The sequence below is a fragment of the Cornus florida genome, unplaced genomic scaffold, assembly GCF_030987335.1.
Source record: "Cornus florida cultivar Cherokee Brave unplaced genomic scaffold, ASM3098733v1 CherokeeBrave_3.0.0_Hap2_Chr09, whole genome shotgun sequence".
Lineage (NCBI taxonomy): Eukaryota > Viridiplantae > Streptophyta > Magnoliopsida > Cornales > Cornaceae > Cornus > Cornus florida.
The window spans coordinates 90,991,091-91,010,508 of NW_026775579.1; the positions used below are offsets into that span (position 1 = coordinate 90,991,091).

The window sequence follows — 19,418 nt, forward strand, 5'->3', positions numbered from 1 at the left end:
TGCGCCCCTGATTCGTACGTGACTCTCTCTCTCTCCACATATACACACACACACACACGCACACACACATACATGCGTGTGTATGTATGTATCTCTGTGTGTGTTAATATATATATATATATATATATATATATATATATATATATATATATATTTACTAAGGCCTGCTATTGTATTGAACTCATGTGTGATTTTGCTGGCTGAAAGTTTAAGCTAGATGATTTTAGATTTCATAATGGTATAACTTGAGGCATTATATCTCTCAAAGTGTTATGGCAATGCATGGTTAAGATTATGTTCTAAGCGATTGTTTGAAGTCTATGAATGTTTATAACAAAAATTTCAGGTCTCATTATTGATTTTGAAGGGATTAATATTTTAGGATTTTTATAACTACTTGTGAGATGTCAGATAAAAACGACAATGGAATTTCCATAAGAATTGTCATGTAAATTTGGGATCAGTCACTTAGGAAAAACATTATTATTAGTATTTTACTATTACTATCATTATATATAAGTGGCAGAGTACTGTAGTATGCCTGCTAATAACAATTTACTAGCTATATACATCAACATGTTCTATCACAACCATAAAAAGACACCGACATTCCAAAGGTCTCGCGCCAAACATTCTTGAGCCTTTAGCTTGTGAATCAGAGACTTGGAGCTCATAATTCCTCTTGGAATATATCCACACCGAGCAATGTGTCATTAGGGGACTTGTTGCATTTGCGGGTCTAACAACATTTGTTAGCTTGCTCCTATCTACAAATGATCAAAATGTTGTCCAAAACTTTGGTCTAATTATACTATATACTATAGTATTATTTATTTAAATATTATCTGTAAATATAAAATAATAATCTATAATTATATAATTTCTTATAATATATAGTTTAATATAATCAAATAAAACTATAAAATAAATGAACCTAATTAAAAGTCGAGGCTAGAATTTGATTCTATGTTATTAAGACAGATTCGCCTCGCTATGGTGCTAACGGACTCAGTGGCGTCTATCTCCTAGGATACAACGACTTGTCTTCCTTCGGTAGTAGCACTGCAAACCAAAGGAATAGGCGAACCGGCTCGGTGTAGTACTCTCTGACTCGAACTCGGACTCGGAGTGACTGACTAAGGCGTTCACAGACTAAAGAGAGAAGGAGGAAGAAGAAAATTCAGAAGAAGAGAAGAATTCTCTGAATTTTGGTGTGATTTGGAATGAACCCAAGGAGGGGTATTTATAGGCTAGATGGTGCCTTTTCCGAATAGGTGCAACCATTGGTTCACAATGGTTCAGAAAAAACTGCAAGTGGTTTAATTTGCAAAAGGGTGCAACTATTGGTTCATAATAAAAAAAAAGTGTTTTATGGTTTTAATTTAAATTAAATACCAAAACTGTTTTAATCCATTATGAAGCCCAGCAAACAGGCTTAATTCGGCCATCTTAATAAGCCCAGCAAAAATAAAAAATAAAATTCAATCACACAAGCCCAATTTCGTTTAATAAAAAATTAAACATATTTTACAATCAAACCCCGCCCCTCCTCGGATCGGGCGGGCGGCGCGCGCGTGTGTGGTAGTTGGTTCGAATTCAAGCTTGCCTAGGTCCTCCCCCTCTTAAAAACTTTGGTGCCCTTCGCCCAAACTCAAATCCCATACTGGGCTTATTTAAACTTAAATTGGTTTTAATAATTTTCCGATGTGGGACAAACATTTATCACATTTTGCAAACCCATTTAGGCTTTATCAAACACCTTACTTTGGAGCTAATTTCTCATTCACCCGGAAACAGATTTGAGAAAGTAAATATAGCACGTTCATCTCCTTGCAGAGAGGAACGCGCTCGTTTATAGATCCGTAAAAAATTATTAGCAGAATCTATTCAAAATCTCTTCTAAAGTTTATGTTTTTTAATGCTCATGTTTCTAACAATCCCCCACATGAATGAAAATTTGCGTAAATTGAAAATGAAGAAGATACAGATATCAGAGAGAGTACTATTGGAAAGTAACTGCATCGAGATAGGTAGCTTTTGGCCTTGAACCTTCCCTAGTGTATTACTATCGGATTTACTGGCTAACCAGTGAACATGATGCCTTGAACTGTTCAGCCGTTGATGTAAACTTATGTTACCTGGACTCGCCATTTTCGGCGAAAGTGTCCGTGTCGACACGACACGGATACAGACACGAGATATGTGTCGGACTCTCCATCTTCTCTGTCGGATACGGCTGCTCAGTCTTCATCTGTTTAGGCACCTCAAGGTATGTTTATGGTGGTGTGGTTATGACTGGTTCGAAATAGGGTTTAGAAAGGAAAGGTTGAAGATGACTTGGTATCAGCGGCCCTTCTCTTCTGCGTTGAATCTTTACCGCTTGTACCTTTCTTTGTTTTTCAATTCTTTTTGTCTGACATGGTACACGTGGGTGGGCTGTAACCCACATAAGTTTGTAATAAATAATGGGTTACAACCTTACAGCTGCAACCCACTAACAGTATTTATTACCATTGTTTATTATACCCTGTATAAGCTGTAACTCATGTGGCCCACTGCTTTAAACTAGTATTTATTACAAATAATATAATATTATATAAACTTATACTTCGTAATATGTTGGTTACAGTTGTAACCCACCATCTATATATATTATATATACTATTATTACTTTTTAAAGGATTTCAATTTTTTTTTTTAATCTAGTTACCTAGTTACTTTCACAGTTTAAGTTACAAATTCAGTCTTTTTTCAAACTATGGAACAAGAAGAAAGTATAATATGCATTTTAACATTGTGAGAATACTTTACATGTAGTGTCCAAGTGTCCGTGTCTGATTTTTGGACACTTTAAATTCGTTTCCCCATGTCCGATAATTTGATAGATAGAAGGATCCGACCTTTAGACCCGTACCTGTGTCCGACACCCGTATCCGAGTCCGGGTAACATAGATGTAAACCAAGACAATAGCAAACACACAATTCCTTTCCACACAAAGTCGGTTCTCACGGTTGTGTTCATATGGCCCCGAACAACTCCTGGTATTTCATGAGTGCTTTATAAAACTTAGCCTTAGAAGTTCTCATAGAAACGGCCCCACTTCACACTTATATAGGTGACTTCTTATTAAGAGTATCCTACTATACCCCACTTGATTTTTCAAGGTATAAGAGTCATTGCAAGCATAGCTTATCCTACTTATCACTGTAGGTAGCACTGTCTCATCATAGAAATGGGTAGAAGATTAAATCTTCCCAGTGCTTCTGGTGAGCCATTCAGAATTTCTGTTATCCCTTTGAACCTAGATCTTGGGATCTCCAGTCAACTAGGTTGGGTTTCCATTAAGATGACTCGTTAGCTTTCGGCTTTAATCCCATTCCCCTCGATGAACTATACACTTGCTCTCTTGTCAAACCTTTTGTAAACGGATCCGCTAAATTATCTTTTGACCTGATATAATATATTGAGATTATCCCACTTGAGAGCAATTGTCTAACGGTATTATGTCGTCGACGTATATGTCGAGACTTACCGTTATACATATTACTTTGTGCCTTTCCAATTGTAGATTGATTATCGCAATGTATATATATAGCGGGCACAGGTTTAGGCCAATTTGGAATATCTTCTAAGAAATTACGAAGCCACTCAGCTTCTTCACCAGCTTTATCCAAAGCAATAAATTCAAATTCCATAGTGGATCTGGCAATACAAGTTTGTTTAGAAGATTTCCAAGATATGGCACCTCCTCCAATAGTAAAGACATAGCCACTCGTGGATTTAGAATCTTTCGTATCTGATATCCAATTAGCATCACTGTATCCTTCAAGTACTGCTGGATATCTAGAATAATGTAATCCATAACTTATGGTATATTTTAAATACCTTAGAACCCTGTTTATTGCAGTCCAATGGTTCTTTCCTGGATTACTTGTATATCTACTCAATTTATTAACTGAGTATGCTATGTCTGGTCGTGTGCAATTCATCAAATACATTAAGCTTCCTATAATGCGAGAATACTCAAGTTGTGATATGCTAGGACCAGTATTTTTCGATAAATGAAGATTTACATCAACAAGAGTCTTTACAAGACTACTATCTTCCTTGTTAAACTTTTCTAATATTTTCTCAATATAGTGAGATTGAGATAATACTAGACCGTCTAATGTTCTAAAAATCTTGATTCCTAGTATTTTATCAGCTATGCCTAAATCTTTCATATCAAAAGTTTTGGTCAATATCTTTTTAGTAGTTTTGATTATAACATCATTACTACCCATTATTAGCATATCATCCACATATAGGCACACAATGACATATCCATTTAGAGTGTTTTTCACATAAACACATTTATCACACTCAATAATTTTAAAACCATTTGACAACATCACTTTGTGAAAATTTTCATGCCATTGTTTAGGTGCTTGTTTCAATCTATGTAAGGATTTTACAAGCTTGCACACCTTATTTTCTTTTCCTGGAACTATAAAGCTTTCAGGTTGTTCCATATAGATTTCCTCCTCTAATTCACCATTCAAGAAGGCAGTTTTAACATCAATTTGATGTATTTTTAAATTTTGCAATGCTGCAATAGCTAGTAACAATCTAATGGATGTTATTCTTGTGACTGGTGAATATGTATCCTTTAGCAACAAGTCGGGCTTTATATTTATCAATTGAACCATTAAGCTTCATCTTCCTCTTGAAAATCCACTTATACCCTAAAAGTTTAGTACCAGGAGGAAGATCCACCAGCTCCCAAGTATGATTTTGCATGATGGATTCAATTTCACTATTTATGGCTTCTTTCCATAAAGGAGCTTCAGGAGAAGACATAGCTTCTTTATAGCTTTGTGGCTCATTCTTCAATATATATATCAGAAAATCAGGACCAAATGACTTAGACATTTTAGCTCTTTTGCTACGTCTAGGTTCTTCCTTATTTTCATCATCTATAGACTCTTGGTCTATATTCTCTTGTATATTACTATTAGCAATATCATGATTTCTTTTAAGAGGATTTTTACAAGGAAATATATCCTCAAAGAAACAAGCATTCATTGACTCAATAATTGTATTGACATGGATGTCAGGAATGTCTGATTTATGCACAAGGAAACGATATGCACTACTATTTTGTGCATAGCCTATGAAAATACCATCAAAGGTTTTTGGTCCTATCTTAACTTTCTTAAGAATAGGAACCGCAACCTTAGCTAAACATCCCCACACTTTAAAAAATTTATAGGAAGGTTTTTGACCTTTCCATAATTCATAAGGTGTCATATTTGTTTTCTTTTGAGATATTTTGTTGAGAATATAATTAGCAGAGAGCAAAGCTTCCCCCCACAAATTCTGGGTTAAACCAGAACTTATCAACATAGCATTCATCATTTCTTTTAAGGTACGGTTTTTGCGTTCAGCAACACCGTTCTATTGAGGTGAATAAGGAGCGGTAGTTTGGTGAATAATACCATGTTCTGAGCAAATGTCAGCGAATGTTGCTTCGTATTCACCACCTCTATCACTTCTAAACACCTTTATCTTTTTACCAAGTTGATTCTCAACCTCATTCTTGTAATGTTTAAACATTTCTAAGGCTTCATCTTTACTTCTTAACAAGTATACATAACAGTATTTTGTGCAATCATCAATAAAAGTAATGAAATACTTTTTCCCACCTCTAGTTGGCACAGATTTAAAGTCACAGATATCACTGTGAATTAATGCTAGAGGTACAGTACTTCGCTCTATAGAGTGAAATGAGGTTCTAGTCAATTTTGCTTCTACACATGTTTGACATTTTTGATTTAAATCAATATTAAATTTAGGTATAGACTCATGTTAATTAATCTACGAATCGTATCATAATTAGCATGTCCTAACCTACCATGCCACACATCAGATGATTCAATCATATAAGTAGAAGAAACATTAGTTTTATTATTATTATTTATAGCTTTGGGTACAACAGTCATTACATTGAACCTAAATAGTCCATTACTTAGATACCCTTTGCCTACATACACCTCATTCTTAGTCAGCACAAACGTGTCAGATACAAAGACCAGCTTGAACCCATTCTTGCTTAGAAGTGACCCAGAGACCAAGTTCTTCCTGATGTCTGGTACATGCAGCACCATATTAAGAGTGAGCTCTTTCCCTGAGGTCATTAGTAGCTTGATCTTTCCTTGTCCTTCAACCTTTGCAGAGAAGAGTTCCCTATATAGAGTTGTTCTTCATTATCTATAGCTTCATAGGTAGTGAACATTCTTTTTTCAGAGCAAACATGACGAGTAGCTCCTGTGTCCACCCACCATTCTCTATTGTTGCTCACCAGGTTGATTTCAGAAACCACAGCAGAAAGATTTAGGTCTGACACATTAGTTATCAACTTATTTTCCTCAGCAATATGCACCTCAGTGGTCTTTTTCTTGTGCTTGTGTTGTACTTTGCGGCTACGACAGTCTTTAGCTCGGTGTCCTAGCTTGCTGCATATGAAGCACTTCCCAATGAACCTCTTGTAGTTTCCTTGGCTAGGGCCTTCGCCAGAGTACTTCCTCTTCTTATTCTTCTGTCCAGCTTTCACTACATTTGCTTTTGACACCATTGAAGAATTCCCGGCTTTCTTTTCAGATGTGCGGTTATCTTCTTCAATTCTTAGCCTGACAATCAGGTCTTCGATCCCCATTTCCTTGCGCTTATGCTTCAAGTAGTTTTTGAAATCTTTCCAAGTAGGTGGCAGCTTTTCAAGCTACTTAAAAGGATTCACTCAATGTCATCTTCTCAGCATGTATCTCATGTAGGATCAATGTCATCTTCTCAGCATGTATCTCATGTAGGATCGGCTGGAGTTCCTGCACTTGGCTCATAATTGTCTTGGAGTCTATCATTTTGAAGTCTAGAAATCGTCCAACCACGAACTTCTTCAAGCCAGCATCCTCTGTTTTATACTTTTTGTCTAGTGACTCCCAGAGCTCTTTAGCAGTATTTATTGGACTGTACACATTATACAAAGTGTTGTCCAATCCATTGAGGATATAGTTCTTGCATAGGAAGTCTCCATGCTTCCATGTATCAATAGCTCCTAGCTTGGTAACGTCAGTCTCACCCTCATCTAGCACTGGGGCAGTCTCAGTTAGATACTTGCTTAGATTCAGAGTTGTAAGGTAGAACATTATTTTCTGTTGCCACCTTTTAAACTCCGCCCTATTGAATTTTTCGAGTTTCTCCCCATGACTGACGGGAACATTAGGCATAGTAGTACTCGTACTTGCCATTTGTCTGATATATATTAAATATACAGACCACAGTCAAATTTACAGAAATAAAATAACAACAATATTTAAATAATTAAACTATAGTATAAGGCGATTCTGTCTTAAGATTGTTGTCCAAAACTTCGGTCTAATTATACTATATACTATAGTATTATTTATTTAAATATTATCTGTAAATATAAAATAATAATCTATAATTATATAATTTCTTATAATATATAGTTTAATATAATCAAATAAAACTATAAAATAAATGAACCTGATTAAAAGTCGAAGCTAGAATTTGATTCTATGTCCTTAACACAGATTCACCCCGCTATGGTGTTAACGGACTCAGTGGCGTCTATCTCCCAGGATATAACGACTTGTCTTCCTTCGGTAGTAGCACTGCAAACCAAAGGAATAGGCGAACCGGCTCGGTGTAGTACTCTCTGACTCAAACTCGGATTCGGAGTGACTGACTAAGGCTCGAACCCACAGACTAAAGAGAGAAGGAGGAAGAAGAAATTCAGAAGAAGAGAAGAATTCTCTAAATTTTAGTATGATTTGGAATGAACCCAAGGAGGGGTATTTATAGGCTAGATGGTGCCTTTTCCGATGAGTGCAATCATTGGTTCACAATGGTTCAGGAAAAACTGCAAGTGGTTTATTTTGCAAAAGGGTGCAACCGTTGGTTCATAATAAAAAAAAAAAAAAACTGTTTTATGGTTTTAATTTAAATTAAATACCAAAACTGTTTTAATCCATTATGAAGCTCAGCAAACAGGCCCAATTCGGCCATCTTAATAAGCCCAACAAAAATAAAAACAAAATCCAATCACACAAGCCCAATTTCGTTTAATAAAAAATTAAATATATTGCACAATCAAGCCCCGCCCCGGGTCGGGTGGGCGGCGTGCGTGTGTGGTAGTTGGTTCAGACCCAAGCTTGCCTAGGTCCTTCCCCCTCTTAAAAACTTGGGTGCCCTTGGGCCCAAACCTAAATCCCATATTAGGTTTATTTAAACTTAAATTGGTTTTCATAATTTTCCGATGTGGGACAAACATTTCCCACATTTTGCAAACCCATTTAGGCTTTATCAAACACCTTACTTTGGAGCTAATTTCTCATTCACCCGGAAACGGATTTGAGAAAGTAAATATACCACGTTCATCTCCTTGCAGAGAGGAACACGCTCGTCTATAGATCCGCAAAAAATTCTTTGCGGAATCTATTCAAAATCTCTTCCAAAGTTTATGTTTTTTAATGCCCCTGTTTCCAACACAAAAAGATGCTGAAATTGAAGGAAAATCCTCAACACAGTGAAAAACTTAAAGTGTCTTCGTACTGATCTATTATGGACAACGGAACTATTGCTAAATCATCCCCGTCAAAAATCAGCTAAAAAGGTGGTATGGACTAGCAGATTGTGCCACTTCGTTGATTCGTGGTATGATATCATAAAATTCCATACTCATGAAACCTATCCAGTATAAACTGTCACTTGAAAGGACCTCATAACTTTTGGAGAGCAACAGGATATGTTAGGAAGGCACATAATATATCTTTTCCCATCTGTATTTGCTGCCTCTTATGAGCTGTAAAAAGTTAAAAACGTCAAGGCAAACTGAAATTCTTGGTATAACTTGTGACATTATATCTCAAAGTATTGTGGCAACACATGGTTAAGATTATGTTCTAAGCGATTGTTTAAATGCTAATTATGTTTATGACAAAATTCTCACTGACTGAAGTTCTGGTACCAATCTCTATTGCCTTTGACGATCACATGATTGAATTTAGAGGGATTAAGTTTTTAGGATTTTTATAAGTACTTATGAGACGTCATAGAAAAAAGACAATGGAATTTTCATTAGGATTGTTATGTAAATTTTGGACACGTCAATAGGAAAAACCTTTCAATACAAGGATTGTTAATGTATAGTATTACACTATCGCTAACATTATATATAAGTCGTAGAGTGTAGTATGCTTGCCAAGAACAATTTACTAGCTATATACATCAAAATGCTCTATCACAACCTTAAAAAAGGCACCGACAATCCAAAGGTCCTGCGGCAGACATGATTGAGCCTTTAGCTTGTGAATGAGAGTTCAAGAAAGGTGCAATGTATTGTGGTATCAGAAACTTGGAGCTCATAATTCCTCTTGGAACATATCCATATCGATCAATGTGTCATTAGGGGACTCGTTGCATTTGAGGGTCTAATAACGTTTGCAAGGTTGCTCCTATCCACAAATGATCAAAAAGATGTTGACATTGAAGGACAATCTTCAACAATTAGAAAAACCCAAAGCATATTCGTACTGATCTATTATGGACAACAGAACTATTTTTAAATCATCCCCTTCAAAGTTCAGCTAAAAAGGTGGTATGTAGTAGCAGATTGTGCCACTTCATTGGTATTTGGTGTGATATCATAAATTCCCAACCTCATGAAACCTATCCAGTATAACTGCCACCTAAAAGGACCTCATAACTGTTGGAGAGCAACAGGACGCGTAAGGAAAGCACATAATATATCTTTTCTCATCTGTATTTGCTGCCTCTTATGGGCTGTAAACACGCCAAGGCAAACTGAAATACTGGCCAAAAAGCCCTGTATCATTCGGGTGTTACATACATTGATCAAAATAATATTATTTTTAATTATTATTGTGATTGTGCATGTTCCACTGAACTTGGTGATATTCTTCCTACGTCTAATTGTTTTGATACTGCCAATTATTTCCCCATCGTTGTGCTTATGCTCTTTTCCTAAAATAGTTCATTTGAATAATCTTCATGGAGGTGCATCAGCTTACTTATATGGACTGATGCTGTAAGATCATAAACTTGAATAACCCAACCTAACCGGATACTAAAGATGGCTTTGCCAAGGACTCATAATAAAAAGCAAAAAAAAAAAAAAAAGAAAAGAAAAAGAAAAGGAAATAAAGGAAGGAAGAAAGAAAGGATGTAAATAAGATCTGTTTTCAACTTTTCATATCTGTTACATAAATTATTAATATTCAACTACAGAATTAGTTATTGAGTTATATAGATAACGACATTCGATCGCTTGTCATATCATTAAACTTCTTAGAAGGTCAAGTTTGTCAAAGCACATGAATAACTAAAATTTATGTCCTAAAGACTTTTTTCTATGTTTTCTTTTTTCACTTTTTTTAGATCAGGTTTTAGATGAGTTTTTTCACTTTTTTTTAGATGAGTTGTGTGTTATGTGGAGTAGGATTGTTATTTCACGCGATTGTGGTTTTCCCTGGGGACTTGTTTGCTTATTTCTTTCCTATTTACTGGTTGTTTTGTTATATCTGTTGATTAATGCTCTAAATTCTACTCCTGCAAAATTTTTGAAATGATACCTTTATTTCCATGCCTACAATCTACTTTATCGATGTCTATTTCTTTCCTATTTACTGATTGTTTTGTTATATCTGTTGATTTATGCTCTAAAGTCTACTCCTGAGACAATCTCCTTTTTAATAAACTTGTGTTACAGATTTCCTTACTGCTTTCGTGAACAGTCATGATACATTCTCATTGAGCTGCTTGCTTAGAATTTAGAAGTTTATAATTATTAAAAAGGATGGTGTGTATTACATGCAAATTGTGTAGGTTGTCCCATCCATTCTGTAGTTTTCATAGGTCAACCTCAATGTTATCTCCTAAAGGTTGTGCAAAAGAAGAATCAAACTGCCACTTCAACTGCTAGAAACTGACAAAGCAACAAGAAACTGACAAATAAGTCAGAAATGAAATACCCATAAGCCTTCTAGTCCTTTTTCTCTTTTTCCTATTTATTTGAGAAAAGATAGAAGAGAGAGAATGTTTCAATGGTAATCCAATTTTAATCCACTCGTTTTTAATTTAGTTTATTCCTTCTAGGAACCACATGGAGCCTAAGGAAATGCTCTTCCAATTATTGTAATCTGATTGTAAACATGCTGGGATTGAAGAAAGAGTTTTCTGGATTGAGCCAAACAGAAGTTCAATAATTTAAAAGCACATTCTAAGGTGGAGTACACTTACAAGAAAGTAAAGAAACAAAAAAGAAAAAGAAATACAAAACTTATACCAGTGCAAGACAGTTTTCGTAACTTATGTACATGAGTGAGAATCTCTCATTTTTCTGCCATGTTTCTGTGTGCACATGTAAGAGCATTCATTTTGGTGACAGGAAAAGACAGATCCTTCATTTTGGTGACGGAAGAGCAGCCGGATGTGACTCAACTAGTATCGACCATAGCACGTGCACATCTTCGTAGGGGCAGGACTTGACATCTTCATACAGGATGTATATCCCTCTGCCTGAGGAACGAAAAACAAAATGCAGTTTAGTTGAACCTAGGGTGTATAGATTAGGAAGAAATGCTACAAAAATTATCTGAAAAACAAAGAATGGCGCTGAGAAAAGAAAATGAGAGAAAAACTGTCATGCCAATTTGTTGTTTACATTCAAAGAGAGCTAGTTAGTCATTTGACAATGCATATTCAGGAAAAGCAATTCAAAAGACTCGAAATCTGTGAAGCGAAAGCTTGTGCAATAAGAAGATTGATTTGCATATTCTTTTTTTTTTTTTTTTTTCCTAGTTGGTACTCACACACACATGCCTCCACCGAGATTCGAACCCCTTACCTCCCTTTGGAAAGTAGGGGCCTGGTACCGTCAGGCCACTGGCCTGTTGGTGATTTGCATATTCTTATGTGTTTTGAACATATAAAAAATTCATGTTGAAACAATGCGAAGAAAACAGGAGGAGAAGATGAAAGAAGAGCGATTAATGATAGCAAAATTGGTATGTAGAGATGAGAATGTAGTGAAAATGGAGTTATTTGAGTGATAGAGGACATACTTTTCTTGTGAGCTGAGTGCAGCCGAACCCAAAGCTTCTTCAATGGAGTGAAGAAGGATTGCAGCCACCCCATTTGGAGAAGTGGGTGTGGCTCATGGTAGGTGAAAGAATGGTGAGGAAATAGAGAAAAGAGGTAAGAGAGAGAAATCTAGGTTTGCTTAGACAAGGGTGAAGTTAAGGTCAGTATTCTATTTACATTCACTTGAAGTTGCAGGCGAATCATGCATATCATATTTTGTGTTGGGTGCACTGTCTCTGTCGCACCTTTTTCCCTTGTAGTAGAAGGAGCCATCCTACCAATCATCAGTTCTTTTCACACTTCTCAAATCCCTTCACACCCTTTCCTCCCGAACAACCCTTATAACTGAAGCCACGTATTTAATATATATATATATATATATATATATACACACTATTCACTATTTTTCTAAGTTTTTTGACTTGCCATTCCTTAAGAAAACAATCCCTCTCTGGAGTCTTTTACAAGTATTAATTTCCCATTCGTCCAATTGTATGGCTACAGTTTCTACGCATTTTAGTAGTTTGTTGACTATGAAATTTCACTCATTTTTAGAAGAGACCATGAGTTGGCACAGCTGATCTTTTTCTTATTTTTCTTTTTTAAGCTAAGCATTTAATGATTTTTCGGTCATATGAAAATATACAAATTTTCCCCAAAATCGAAATGCAACAGGAAATTAGCATTCTTGATTGATTAAAGAGACTTAATGGAAGGACTAGGAGCACAGCAGAGCTAGTTTTACTGTTTTTCTTCTTCTTTTATTATTACAACTAAAAGGCAGTACAGGGATTTGGGAATTATTTAGCACCAGGATGGTCAAAAAGTTGCACACACTAATAATTATTTAATTAGAGCAATGACACTATATAGTTAACAAAATAGATTGACCAAATAATGTGAATGAAAAAGCGATCAATTGATATATTCATCCGCGTGTTACATGGTGTCATCTTATTATTATATATTGAACATTTTGTTTTCTGTTTTTTTTGTTTTTTTTTCATTGATAATTAGGTTTTAAGTATTTGATATTTGGTTAAAGCATATGCTACTTTTATGAAATTATTTGTAGTAAATCTAAGGAAGAAATGCTGTTAAAGAATTAGTATCTAGTTTGGTTGTCCTTAACTGACGGTGCCGGCCTTGGATTAGACTAATTCCAGCAATAGGCATGTTATAGGAAATAATTTTCTGTCTATGATTCAAAACATTGAAGTTGGAAAAAATCAACATCACTTCCAGAAGAAAATAGAGGTGGTGTTGGGGCCTATTAGTCTTTTTAAAGTTTATATTAATGGCCGTGTTTCACAGTAGAAGGTTCAATTTCAGCGTCAAAGCAGATGGATGTAACACCTGGTTGTTCTTTCTTAATTTTTCTTTATAAATGTATTTGACACATGAAGCTGACACATAGGCAAATTAATTATTGACGGAAAATATTTTACGCCCTTTTCAGATATTCTAGAACTAATACTTGCCAATAAAAATAAATAAATTAATTGTTCTTACCTATGCCTTGTGCGGAGATGCACTACCCTCTTCAGGCACGTCCCGTTATTACGAGAAACGAGAGTCTCGTGTACTAGACTAAATTTTTGTAATATACCGGCCATACATCACCATTCACTGTTGTTAAGACTAGAAAGCAAGCATTCCAACCATGCTATCAGAATATTTATAGCCTTCTTGTTTAATGCATGGCATTTCCCCAGAAGGCTGGCCTAAAATGTTTTGAATCAGGCCCATCTCTGTGTTATGTACCGAATTTTCATGGGCCAACATTTCTTTAGAAGCCCACTAAGCTCATTGAATAGAAGACTAATACTTGGACTTTGTAAAATCTTTGTACGTGGGCTGTCACTAGTGGAGTCCATTAAATTTGGAGGAACATCAGTTCTTTTGCAAAAAAGATTATATTTTAGTACGTTATTTCTATAAGTCGTCCTCATGTGGTCCAACTTATGGACATAATGAGGCATTTTATGTGGGTTTAATTCTTTTGATCCACAACGTAAAAACTACTAGGTTCTGTTACGAATTGTATCGAGTTTAAATTTATTAGCCAAAAAAAAAAAAAAAAAAAAAGGTCATGTAAATTTAACCAACTAGAATAGCAAAAAGCTGATTTTATTGCATTTGGTTTGGTTTTAGGTTCCAAATACGTGCAAAGAACCCCTTATTGCTGGCATTCATGGACAAAATTTGAAGCTGTTGAGGACTAGCAATGGCAAAACACAAATTAGTGCAACGAGGTACCATAGGCTGAAGAAAATTTGAATTTTTATTGTGATAATTGTCATGAGTGTTACACTGTGGCATCTCGCTAAAAGTAATTATAACGGCCCTCACTTTAGCCAGACACAGTATTGTCCGCTTTTGACTCTCTCAGACAAAAAACTTCTTAGGGGGTCGCTGATTCTGGTATTACTCCATGTTAAGCAGGCTTAATTTCGGATTTCTGATAGGTTTATGACCAGTACGGCTTTAAAACGTGTTGTGTTATAGAAAGGTGTTGAATTTACATATAACACTTGTTCCATGCACATATTGTGCAACTTTAGCTCGTTCAATGTGATAACTTACTGGTGTCATCTGCACACTCGCAAACAATGTCGCCACACACAAGATTGTCATAGTAATATTCTATTGGGTTTGGAAGTATGGAGTCAACACTTTGAATCTGAATCCGAAAAAAATTTAATTCAAAATCAAAATTAAATTTTATCCAATTCTATAGTACCCATTTAGTTCTCCCAAAAAATAATATCCTACCGTGTGCGTTAAGTCTCTTGTCAATGTGTTGGGGTCTAATCACTTGGCTATGTCAAATTTTAAGTCTAATCACACTATTCATTGCCTCATGAAAACGTTATTGCTTGTGACTGTTGCAACATTTTGCACTATTTTAAGTCTAATCACACCATTCATTGCCTCACGAAAGGGCTATTACTTATGTCTGTTACAACAATTTGCACTACTACTTTACACCCAAAAAGGGTGTTAAAGAATTTTATTTTATTTTTTTTTAAAAAGACTCCTTAGGTTTTCATTCAAATTCCATTATGATTACTCGAAAGCACTCGAATGTTATATTCTCAATTGCCTATAACTTTTTTCTGAATCACAATTACTCTTGGATGGTTGTTACTTTATATTTGATAGCAATTGGCGGATAACAGAACTTCAATAGCTTTACAAATATTTGATTCACATTCATATGTCCGTTTAATTTCTACTTTTCATTACTCAGACACCTTAATATATCATTGGAGTACCGGTAGACATTGGTTTAGATGGTATGATATCTCATTTTTAAAGGAGGAATAAAAAAAATTCGACCCAGTTGAGAACAATATTGTGAGTGTGTGCGCGCTTGCTTGAACTTAAAAAATAAAAAAATAAAAAAAAAATCATTGAATTTATATTAAGTAACTATTAAAGTGAGATATAATATTATACATTACAGTTGTAAAGTTAAAAATTTTAAGTCTCTGCTCATCCATTATCAGAGAAATTTAATCCTAAAATGGGAAGAAGTTTCTAGAAAACAAAACTTGTTTTCAAGAGTTAAAAAACTTTGTAGGTAGCTTTAGGACCTTATGAGGTTTTGTTACAGGTGGCTAGACCCCTTTGTGCTTCACATAGCTACTACTACTAGTCCAGAGTTCAGAGAGAACATAAGAAGGAAACAAAGCATGTTGTTAGATATTTTATTCTTTCTTAAACAACTAAACATAATAAAAAGGTGCCCCTGCTATGTGCATGCAATTTACTTTGTAGAACCGGTATCTTTGCCTTTATTTCATATCGGACGAAGTCGGCAACATAATTTTAATTTTTTTTTTTTTTTTCTATTATATATAATGTCTTCTTCTAGATTTAATTTTTAAAAATCATTTTTAATTACTTCATTCCATATAAATTTTGCAAGTCTACATTTTACTTATCAATTTTTTTTTTTTTTTTTTTTTTCAAGTCTGCATTTCAACATTGAATTTAAATTTAAATTTAAATTTGAAAGACAAAATTCAATACCTTGCTCACAAATCACAAATGTCTCAAGAAAGTGGAAAACCAGATTTATATGTGGGTAATTCTGGTTTCCCTACAGTGGTACACACAAGATTTTACTTGTACTATCTCAGTTTAGTTGCCAAACACAAACAAAGAGGTCCTACTTTACTATCATTATCCTTTTTAGTTCTCATGTCGCATCATCTATATAGAATAGGATCTAGATACATGTGTATCTAACTATTATATATATATAGAGAGAGAGAGAGAGAGTACAAGCCAGAGAGGTAAGCAATATTATGTGATTTGAATTTGAAATGTAATGATTCAACCATGATATAATGGAATATTTAGATGTTGTGGGGGTGTGGGGTTAGGGGTAGGGGTTGGTGCGTAATTGAGCAGCAGCAGCAGCAGCACTATATAGATTTAAAATCAAACGTATGGATTAGGAATTTTAGGTTGGTACAAGGTTGAAAAAATCTTTGGGACACTTGTGCCACATGGAATGATATTATATATATACACACACACATTATCTAGAGGGAGAGAAACAGAATCATATCACAAAGTCTCTTTTGGTAGGTAACTTAAAGTCATCGTCCCATCTCAACCAGCCAATCTGACACATAGTTGGCAAAAATCAAATACATGTTTATTAAGCTAGCTTAGAGAGAGAAAGCTATGCACTATGTGTGTGTGTGTGTGTGTGACAGAGAGAGAGAGAGAGAGAGAGAGACAGAGAGAGGGGGGTGGGAGAATCTATCACCTATTTGAATGAGGCAAGTGAAACAAATCTTACACAAAGCACTACTTACATATTACTATTAGTTTAATTATAACGATAAAGCTTACTTATTTTGGCTTTGGGAAGTCAAATTTCATCAGACTAAACTATGCTTTGCTCATGTCTAACCACATTAACCCAACTCCCAAAATTACTTTTATAAGGGTTAGGCGACGAGAACTTTTCTTTTTTTTTTTTTTTTTTTTTTTTTTTTTTTTTTTTTTTGTGATCATCTTTTCTCACTTCCCTTGGTCTGTGAATTTAATCATTTTTTTTAACATTAGAGAAGAGATGAGCTTATCGTTGTCATCGCAACTCAGCTGTTCTAAGAGAAAGTAATTGTTTTTAGATTGGATGTTGGAATTTTTTTTTTAATATTCTGAATACTTTATACGAAATCAGAATTTTTTAATGAGCAGAGAATATGATGCTGTTTGATAACTCAATTCAACGTTTATCTAATTAAGTGCGTTTGATTACTGTAAACAATAAACGCTACTTAAAATAGGATAAATTATTAGTTAAAAACTTCAATATTTAAAATTTTCACTTCTTAAACGACATTTATACAAATTCCGAATGTTGATCACATTTTGGTGGGAAAATTTTACTAGTTGATTGTCTGATGGCCAGATTTCAGTTTTCGCTATCACTCAAGACACGCATGTGGCATCAAGGACACTTTTTCTTATGATTTATTTGGAGACTTCTATTTTACAAGACACATGCCTGAAATGACAGGTTGTTTATGTAATCATATAAAGCACTGTAGTTTCTTTTTTTCTTTAAGGGCAAAAAAAAAAAAAAAAATTGTGATTCACATTCGATATGCTTTTGTGGGGGTTGATTTTGACTTTAACCTTTTTTAAAAATTGAAGAAATGCTGATCACAAACTCTTTTGTCTATTTCATATTACCGTTGCAATATGAATATTAAAAAGAAAAAAAAGAAAAGAAAGAGGTTTAGAAATGTAGAATGTTTTTGGGGCATTGTGGTCTTTGCAAAGGTGTAAAAATGAATGGGGTCTCCGCCGTAATGAGGACGGACTCGCCACTGTGTTTTTATTGATAATGGGGACGACAATTATCAAGGTTTTGACTTATGGAACTATGTGATTTTTTATATAAATGTTGTCCGTCAACCTCGAAGTCTTTGCATGTTCAATAATATATATTAAAAATAAGAAGAAAGAAAAACATTAAATAGGCCATAACGATTGATTTTTAATTTTTATAGTTGTTTTAATTTGTGGCCCTTTTGAAAAATATTAAAAATTAAAAAAAATTGTGGCACTTGAAGATAGGCAAGATTTATATCCAAAACAAAACCAAACCAAAGATCTAGAATGGCAACACTTTGAGACCAAATTATTATTATTATTATTTTAAAGTTAAAATCAAATTCCGAATTAAAATTAGATTTTTAATATAAAAATACATATTTATTTTTAAAAACAATCACTTTATACAAATAATAAAAATTAGTTATATAAAGTGCATGGGTGGTTCCCTCATTGAATAAAGGTCTTTATCATCAATATCATTTGGAAAAGACAATTATACCCTCAACACACAGCAGTTTCATCGTCTAATTTTCATTAGTTTGTGATCGTCTTTTGTATTGGACAAAGTGTTTTTCAGATGAATTTGAAAGGCATAAATGTAGGTTAAGAAACTTACCACAACGTAAACTGTCTTTAATCATAAATGAAATTAACAATATAAATTGGATAAAATGTTTTCACACCAATTTAAAAGAGTAAATACTTGGAGTATTCGGTGCACCAGACACATTAGAATCGTTTGTGTACAGCACGTACAGACACACCGAATATATATATTCTCCTATTGGTACACCAATTTAAAAGACATTTGTTAATCGAGTCAACATTGACCATTAGTGAAATTCAAAACATGGGTTGTTATATTTACACACAATTGACTAGAGATTGAGGAGGTAATTTACCTCACTAAAAAAATGTAGCCAATAAAATAGTGTTATAAGGACACAATGCAAGCTAAAAAGAACATGTAGTAAACAACAGGAAAAGTGTTTTCTCACATGGAAGAGAAATAAAAGTGCATGGGAAATGTACCCAACTCTTGGGTAAAAGGCCCATCATATTCTGTCCAAGTAGATAGTGTGAGCAATATTTTCACACCAGTTTGAAAGAATAGGTAGCCGGTGTGTTCAGTTTCTTGGGCACATCAAAACTATCGGTGCATAACACGCGTAAAAATGAACGGCTCTGATAGTGTACCGGCACACCAAATATATTTTCAATTTAAAGAATGGTACAAAGAGTCAACATTGACCATCGGTATATTACACACTCAATTGACCGGAGAGGAGGTAATTTACCTGCTAAAAAATGTAACCAATAAAATAGTGTTTTTTTTTTGGCGCAATAAAATAGTGTTGTAGGACACAAAGCAAGCTAAAGAACATGAAGT

The 19,418-nt window shown here is 34.5% G+C and overlaps 1 long non-coding RNA gene across 1 annotated transcript; it reads right to left on the minus strand.

Annotated features, from left to right (window-relative positions):
- Nucleotides 1–11,259: 11,259 nt before the first annotated feature.
- LOC132275123 (uncharacterized) lies at nt 11,260–12,437 on the minus strand. Its single transcript, XR_009470585.1, has 2 exons — nt 12,142–12,437; nt 11,260–11,596 (listed from the first exon to the last, which is right to left on the minus strand). It is a non-coding gene; the product is annotated as an uncharacterized LOC132275123 (long non-coding RNA).
- Between the last annotated feature and the right edge of the window lie 6,981 nt (nt 12,438–19,418).